Source organism: Physeter macrocephalus, chromosome 12, assembly GCF_002837175.3.
Source record: "Physeter macrocephalus isolate SW-GA chromosome 12, ASM283717v5, whole genome shotgun sequence".
NCBI lineage: Eukaryota > Metazoa > Chordata > Mammalia > Artiodactyla > Physeteridae > Physeter > Physeter macrocephalus.
In genome coordinates this window covers 63,746,774-63,755,195 of record NC_041225.1, presented here as the reverse complement: position 1 = coordinate 63,755,195, position 8,422 = coordinate 63,746,774, and the positions used below count along the sequence as shown (strand labels likewise).

At 43.6% G+C, this 8,422-nt stretch overlaps 1 pseudogene; it reads left to right on the top strand.

Annotated features, from left to right (window-relative positions):
* Nucleotides 1–719: 719 nt before the first annotated feature.
* LOC112063613 (archaemetzincin-2-like) lies at nt 720–1,980 on the top strand (annotated as a pseudogene).
* The last annotated feature ends 6,442 nt before the right edge of the window (nt 1,981–8,422 follow it).

The window sequence follows — 8,422 nt, the reverse complement described above, 5'->3', positions numbered from 1 at the left end:
GTCATTTTAGTCCATGCCTCAGCTTCTGTCCCACTCGTTGAATGCGAGGGCCGCACCTCTGAGACCTCCACATCCAGCTGTCACACTTTACAGAAGGGGAAACGAGACCGGGGAGATAGAGGGACGGCTCAAGGTCACCCTGCACAGTGGGTGGGAATACATTTAGGGATCCTGACTCACAGCAGGGGGCTTCATCCCATCCACCGATTTCAGCCAGAGAAGATCTGTCAACCTGCCATTGCTGCTGGCTTACTTTCCCTTTCCTGAGCCCAGGATAACGCGAGCGGCTAAAACTTACACAAAGCGTCCTGTACTCCTGGTCCCATTTGAAGTGCTTTACATACATTCATTTTTAAAAATAACTTAACACCCTATGAAGTATACTTTCTATTTTATAGGTGAAGAAACTGAGGACCAGAGAGGTTAAGTAATATACCCAAGATCACACAGTGACAGAGCTGAGATTCAAGGCCAGGCAACATGTCTCCAAAGTCCATGCTCTTACCTTCTGCACCATCCTTCCCCTCAGAATAACAAACTATGTTAGGCTCTGTTCTAAGAGTTTATGTGCACGGGCTCGGGGGCTGCCACGGGCGACAGGCTGTGGTTGATGCCAAGGGTAAGAGGTGAAGACACCCCACACAATTGTTTTCCAACCACGCCCAGACATGCCTGTCCTTGAAAGGTAAAAACTTCAGCGGGAGCCTTCCTCCCTAAAGATGCAAACAGTACAGCACTCTGAACAGACACTAAAAACAGCTCTCATCTCAAAGAACCCAACACTTGTGTCACAGTAGTAGAAGTTAGATGCTGGTGTAACAGCATTTGATGCAAGAAGACTTCCAGCCAGACAGTGATCTCTTTGGACCCATTACTTTGCATTTGCAATCAGATTGGATCACCTCCCATTCTGAGGCTCCCCAAGACTTTGAAGAGTTTTTCCAATGACCCTTACAGAAAGATACCATCTCCTGAGAAATGCAGTATTTATATACAGTGCATTGGATCTCTAGGAAACACCAGAATTATCAGTGAAGAATATATTAAATGGCTCAAGGGCTACTGTAAAGCATTTTTCTACGGCTTGACAGTAAAGCTCCTAGAACCACTTCCTATCTCTGCAATGAGGTGTTCCTTAAGAGTCAATAAGAACACACAAAACCTACAAGTCATGCAGGACACATCCTGAAGTTCTTAAAAGAGAAGGGACCTGAAGATGCCTTCTGTGCTGTGGAGGTAACAATGACTGATCTTTACTCAAGAGACTCCTGGAATTTTGTCTTTGGACAGGCTGCTTTTTTTTCTTTTAAGTGTATTTATTTTATTTTATTTTATTTTTGGCTGCGCTGGGTCTTTGTTGCTGCGCGCGGGCTTTCTCTAGCTGTGGCCAGCGGGGGCTACTCTTCGTTGCGGTGCGCGGGTTTCTCATTGCGGTGGCTTCTCTTGTTGTGAAGCATGGGCTCTAGGCACGCGGGCTTCAGTAGTTGTGGTGCGCAGGCTCAGTAGTTGTGGCTCGCGGGCCTAGCTGCTTCGCAGCTTGTGGGATCTTCCCAGACCAGGGCTCGAACTCGTGTCTCCTGCCTTGGCAGGTGGATTCTTAACCACTGTGCCACCAGGGAAGCCCCTGGACAGGCCTCTTTGACAGATGGTGTGGGGATATTTAGTTTTGCCAGGTATGGCAGTGATTTTATATCTCACTCTGTGAAGGCAAAGTGAAGAAGCGCTGCAGAAAATATCTTCCAAGTGGCTTTTCGGTTTTTGCTAACTATTACACTTCTGAAGTGGCATTTTGTTGCTTCAGTCCTACAAGACTTTAACCCATGAGACTGGACACATATCTGGACTTTGACCTGCCCAATGCAAGGCTCCAACCACTTGGAAGAAGCTGGCCAGAACCTCCTCAACCTTTGCCCTATCTGTTTATGCAAGTTGCAGAGTGCTATTTGCTTCAATAATACAGAAAGATGCAAAGTGGATTGATGATGAATCTGCTGACACACCTGGAATTACTCTGAAACTTAGTCATGAGGATAATGGGAATTTGCTGGGAATTCCCTGGCGGTCCAGTGGTTAGGACTCCACGCTTTCACAGCTGAGGACCCAGGGTTCAGTCCCTCGTCGGGGAACTAAGATCCTCCAAGCCGAGCAGTGCAGCCAAAAAAAAAAAAAAAATGTGAATTTGCCATAACCAGTGGAAGCCTTTAAAGAATGGAAAGAGTGTTCTTGTAATAAGCTATAATGGAAAAGAATCTGAAAAAGAATATATATATATATACACACACACACACACACACACACACACATATACACACACACACACATACATAACTGAATACTTTGCTGTATACTTCATAAAAAGAGAAAAAAAAAAAGAGTGGAAAAAGTGAATAATAAAATGCCTTGCTGTTCTCCCAAAATAAGAACCTTCAATTAGGAGTACTTAAAATAAATACTTGCACATTAAAAAAAGAGTTTATGTGCTATATTCCATTTAATCCTCATTACAGCTCTGTGAAGAAGAAAATACTCTTATTGAACACATTTTATAAGGCTCTCTGAGGCTTCGAGAGGCTGGGTAAACTGATGAAGGTCACTTAACCGGTGGAGTCAGCAATGAAGGGGGCCAGAATACGCCACCCAAAACATGCCACTTTGGCATAAGGGATCATTTTGTGCTGAAGGCAATTACAAAGCAGCAGATGCAGAAAACAAGCTATCTGCCCTCCCCCACCTGGCTAAAAGCAGGATATTAATTTTCATTTGTAAAGTTGTCTCCCTCTTCTATGCCAGGAAGAGGAGGACAAATACTGGACTCAATCACCAGAGACAACTCTAGACTCAGGCCAGACGTGGCATCAAGAGGAATCTACGAAACCAAACCTTACTAAATAAAATACACTCGTCTTCTGTTAGTTTCCTCTGATATATTTACCTTCCCGCAGTTTGCCACCCCAAAAAGCCTAAACTCCTTTTCTTTTGTCTTATCCCTTCTCTACAGATTTGTTGTTCTTTGTTAAGATGCCAAATGAGCTCCAAGTTCTTTTTTGTCTTTTCCTTTCTTTTTGGTCCTGCCGTGTAGCTTGTAGGATCTTAGTTCCCTGACCAGGGATGGAACCCAGGCCCTAGCAGTGAAAGCGCTGAGTCCTAACCACTGGACCGCCAGTGAATTCCAAGTTCTAACCAAGTTCTAACCATCCCTTTGAGTTACTCATCGCTGAGTTTCTCCCATGTATATTCATGCCGCATGCATTACTAAACTCTGCTTTTCTCTTGTTAAATTGTCTTTTGTCAGTTTGATTTCCAGGGCTTTAGCTACAGAACCTAGGAGGGTAGAGAAGAAGTTATTTTCCTCCCCTACAGGACTTAACCCAGATCCTCCCTTATACTTTAAATCATCTCTTGATTACTTATAATACCTAATACAATATAAATGTGAATAGTTGATGGCACACAGCAAATTCAAGTTTTGCTTTTTGGAGCTTTCTGGAATTTTTTTTCCTTGAATATTTTTGGCCCCCAGTTGGTTGACTCCATGGATGTGGAACCCACTAATACTGAGGACCCACTGTACGTAATAGGTCCTTTTCCCTTCTCTTGAGCAAAGGAAAGGAAACTGAAGGTCAATCTATGGTCATTGAGAATGATTGTCAGGTCATTTCCTTTGCCATCATGGGAAACCACCGAGGGGGGTGGGGACCACCAACCTGTTTCTGCGAATATTGATGGTTTTGTGGTTTCTGGACATTTTGAGGCCTTGGCAGCCGACATAGCAGTATCTCAGGTGAGAGGAAACAGAAGGGAGGTGAATTGCTACAGAAAATGGAATAATCATGGACTAATAATGTCTGAGTGATTATGCTAGTTGCACCCCACCTGTCTTACACTTTCAACATCAGCAGATCTGTCCACAGCTCCACTTTTCCAAGCAGTGGAACATGGCTCAGGCCTGAGACAGTCACCTGCCAGATCCTGTGAGTATCCTGCCAGAATTCAATGTCTGAGCTCTTTGCGCCCAGGAGTGCTTCAGAGAGGTTGAGATTCTCTGAAGGAGGTGTATTGCTAAAACTGGACTATGATAATAGAATCATAATTTCCTTTCTACTTTTACGTAAAATTATACATGGGTCCTACTGGGGGAGAAAATGGGCTACAAAAGGCAGTCAAAAACACTTGCACGGTAACCAATCTTTTAAAGGCACATATATTTTAAAAAGGTAATTCCTGCAAAACTACTAATTATTTGGAACATTTCACTGCAGAGCAGCTGGGGTTTGCTAGAATAACTTACAAGTCCAAAGGAAGCAACCATGAATGGAGCTACCAGAACAGCATGGATGCTCCCTGCTCCAAATCTCAAAGCAGGGGACTGTTCCCAGCCACTCAGAACTCATTTCCTGGCTCATTTTGGAAGCGGCCAGCATTCCAGAACCTACAGGTGAATCACCCCTGATGACATTGGGGAGGCAGGGGTGGGGTTTGGCAAGAGGACAGAAGCTGGAGTCCAAAAGAGGCTCCAAAGAGGAATTAGCACCTTTACTAAACCAGGAAAACGGAAGGGAGGAAGCCAGGAAAATGAACAGGAAAGGGACCTAGATGCCTTAAGGAATTCTTAGTGCTGTCCTGGGGTGCAGCCTCCCACCCACCTCTCCAGCTTCCTCTCCCACTACTGAGTTTTAAGCTCCAACGACTAGCCGATTTGTAATTCCATCCCACGCCAAGCTGCGCCTTGCTTCTCTGTGTTTGCTCAAGCTGTTGCCACCGCCTGGAATGCCTTCTTTCTCCCACATCTCTTCAGCTGGCTGATTCCCACCTACCCCACAAGACCCAGCGCAGGCAGTCCTTCCTCCAGGAAACCTTCCCACCCCCGAGCCCATGCTTTGTTTCTCTGCCCTATTACCCAGGCGCAGATCACTCACTAAATTATCCACTTTGTGGATGGATGGGTCATATCCCATGGAAAGATAAGTGCTCAAGCAGACCCGAGTGTCCTCATCTTTGTATCCCAGTACCTGGCACATATTAGGCACTCAGTATAAGCTGGGTGAATTAATGTTACTAGAGAAGGAATAATGTAGACAAAGACATGGTGGCAGGAACTATCAATACTTCTCCTGGATGAAATGCAGCAAGGTTAGAAGTCACAATTCTGGACCAGGGTGAGAGGGTCAGGCTTGGTGCACCTGCTGTGGTGGCTTTTCTAAACAAAAGCTACAAGGTCACCAAATAACAATAACAATATAATAAAATCCCCTTTATCTTCCTACATCCTCAAGCAGATAGAGCTGGAAGGGACTTTTGTGCTGCTCTCACTCAGGCTGTGTCATTCAGAAAGTGAGGAAGGGAGGGTCCAGGGAGGTTAAGGGAGTTGCCCTGGTCCCACAGGAAGTCAGTGATGTCAGGGAGGAAATATTCTCTTCTTCCTCTACCCATCTTAGTAGGTTGATTGGCTGTGGCCTTGTAAATTAGACTGACAAAAGATAGATTCACAAGAGGAAATGAGCAGTTTATTAACACATCACTCGAGAGAAACCTCAGTGATGAGTAACTCAAAGGGGTGGTTAGAACTGGGCTTATGTTGCATCTTAACCAAAGAGTAATACATTTATAGAGGAGTGACAAGACAGAGGAAAAAAAGACTTTTTGAATTTCTAGGCATGGCAAATTTGGGGAAGGTAAATATATGTGGGAACGAATAGAAGATAAGGGCTAGTTAGTAAAATTTATTAGGTCCATTCCTCTGGTGCCATCTCTGCGATGATAAAGGTCTAGAATCAACCCCCCTGATTAACTTCCATTCTTCCCGGTAGAGAAGGGGGGAGGACATCTCTACAAATTTATGTCCTGGTTTTAGGCAAATAGTGGGAGGGCAGAGTTTTTCTTGTATCTGCTTCTTCTCAATTGCCTTGAGCTCAAACAATCTTTATGCCCAAGTAGCATATTTTGGGGTGGCATACTCTGCTACCCATCAGGGGCAGCACTGGGACTAAATTGCAAATCTCCTAATTCCCTAGTCCTGTACGGTGGCCCTGCTTCATTGATTTCAGGGAGCATGAATAGAGTAACTGCTACCTGGGGACAAGAGACATCTATCCCATGAATGAGCACCAGAAGAAAGGAGTTGCAACTCGAAAGCAAACTCCTGTCAAGAGAGGTGGAAGTGATGACAGCCTAGGGAGTTGCCGCCTCTCTGGAACTGTGTGGGAAGGCAAATGACAGAGTAGGTCAGCACCGTCCAGTAGAAATGTGATACAAGCCACAGGTATATTTTTAAATTTTCTGGTAGACACTTTTTAAAAAGTAAAAAGAAACAAGGGAATTTATTCTTAATAACATTTTAAACTCAATATATCTAAAATATCATTTCAACATGTGATCAATATAAAAAAATTGATGAGATATTTCACATGCTTTTTTCTTCCTCAGTTAAGTCTTTAAAATCTGATGTGTATTTTACACGTAGGGCACAACTCGTTTTGGACTAGCCGCATTTCAAGTGCTCAGTAGACACGTGGTGAGCGGCTGAAATATCCGACAGCGTAAAAATAGTGGTAGGCTATTCGCTGTCCTATCCAGTAATATCAGTACCACTGGCCTGATGTAGTGTCTGAAATCCCACTGTGAGCCACTCTTATGGATGGAAGAATTATCTTCAGAAGGCCCCAGGTACCTGCACCTGTGCCATCTGAGAGGGAAAAAATACTGATCCAGGAGACTACACCATTAGTACCACCCACTTGGATCCATAAAATCTTGAAGTCAGAGGAAGGGCTGCTATGACCTTTTACTGCCTAGCCTCAGTTATCTAGGAAGGACAAGATCCTTAAATGAAATGCTTTACTTTTAAATTCCCTAAGCCCAACTGGTTGCTTTGAAAGCTCCATGCTTCTGGTTCAGTAAAAAATTTCCCCTGCCCTCTTAAGGATCTTGATTAAGCAGTCTTGGACTTTTAGCCTGGACCTCTGCGGAATTACAATGCCTCAAATCCCACCTTCCTTTCTGGACCTTTCTTCCTGGACCCTAACTCCCCAAATCTTATCCCATCCCCAGCCTCTGGGATCCCATTTCTCTAGAATTTTGCCAGTAAATCCCTTAAACTGGGGTCCAAGCCAGTATGAGCTGAGAAGGATAAAGTCGGGCTGGAGATTTCAGCTCAAGATGAAGACTAGAAAGCAGCTTCTTGAAAACACTCAGCTGTTAAAAGCAGAGCTCATTTCCTCATTACTATCTCTCTATCCCAAGAAGCAGGTTATCAAAGTTATGAGAAGGTGGGATACAGTACAGTTATTTTCATGTTGAATGAGTGGAAAATGCCTCTTGTAAACAATTTACTTTTTCTTGAAATACCAATTATGTTAAAAAAAAAAAAAAAAGATTACCCAGAGCCAACAGTTCCAAAGTTTGGAGGTGGGCCAGTAGAATTTTAAAATATATAAAACCTTTAGGTGACCAAATCTGTGTTAAGAAAAATGTTCCAAAACTTGGAAATAGGAAAAAGGGATTTTTACTATCTTTCCTTTTAGGGTTATGCTGGGCTAATGTAGGATAAAAATCAGTTTTGTGTCTAAGTTAACAAACTTTTGTAAATATTCTTTCTTTTTTGCCCCTGTAAAGACCTCACTCTCTCCAATTATCTGGGAACTAGCTTTACTACCTTGTTGGTTGCCTCATAAAGAGTTAAATTTTGACGTGTGCTCATTTTTTTATTTGCATGAGACTCATGTTTTTAACTTTTTGAAAATTATACTTTTGGGACTTCCCTGGTGGTGCAGTGGTTAAGAATCTGCCTGCCAGTGCAGGGGACACGGGTTCAATCCCTGGTCCGGGAGGATCCCACATGCCGCGGAGCAACTAAGCCCGTGAGCCACAACTACTGAGCCTGTGCTCTAGAGCCCACAAGCCACAACTACTGAGCCCGAGCGCCACAACTACTGAAGCCCGCAAGCCTAGAGCCTGTGCTCCGCAACAAGAGAAGCCACCGCAATGAGAAGCCTGCGTACCGCAACAAGCCCGCGTGCAGCAACAAAAACCCAATGCAGCCAAAAATAAATAAATAAATTTATTTAAAAAAAAAAAGAAAATTATACCTTCTCAGTAAAGTTGGCAAATTTTATTACGTCAAATAAAAATGGAAAGAGAAAATGTATACCGTCTACTATATTCATAAAAGTAAAAATATTTAATACCAAAAGGTAAGAAAGCTATAATGGTGGTTGAGGAACAACATTTGAAAGGGTATAATCAGAGTGGTTGGCTCCTTTGAGGGTGGCTAATGAACGCAACCTGCCCCCCTTTTTTTTTGGCTGTGCCCATGCAGCATGCAGGATCTTAGCTCCCCTGGAAGCACAGAGTCCTAACGACTGGACGGCCAGGGAATTCTCCCCCAAACACCCTTCTTTTTAAAAAAAAAAAAAAAAAAAAAAAA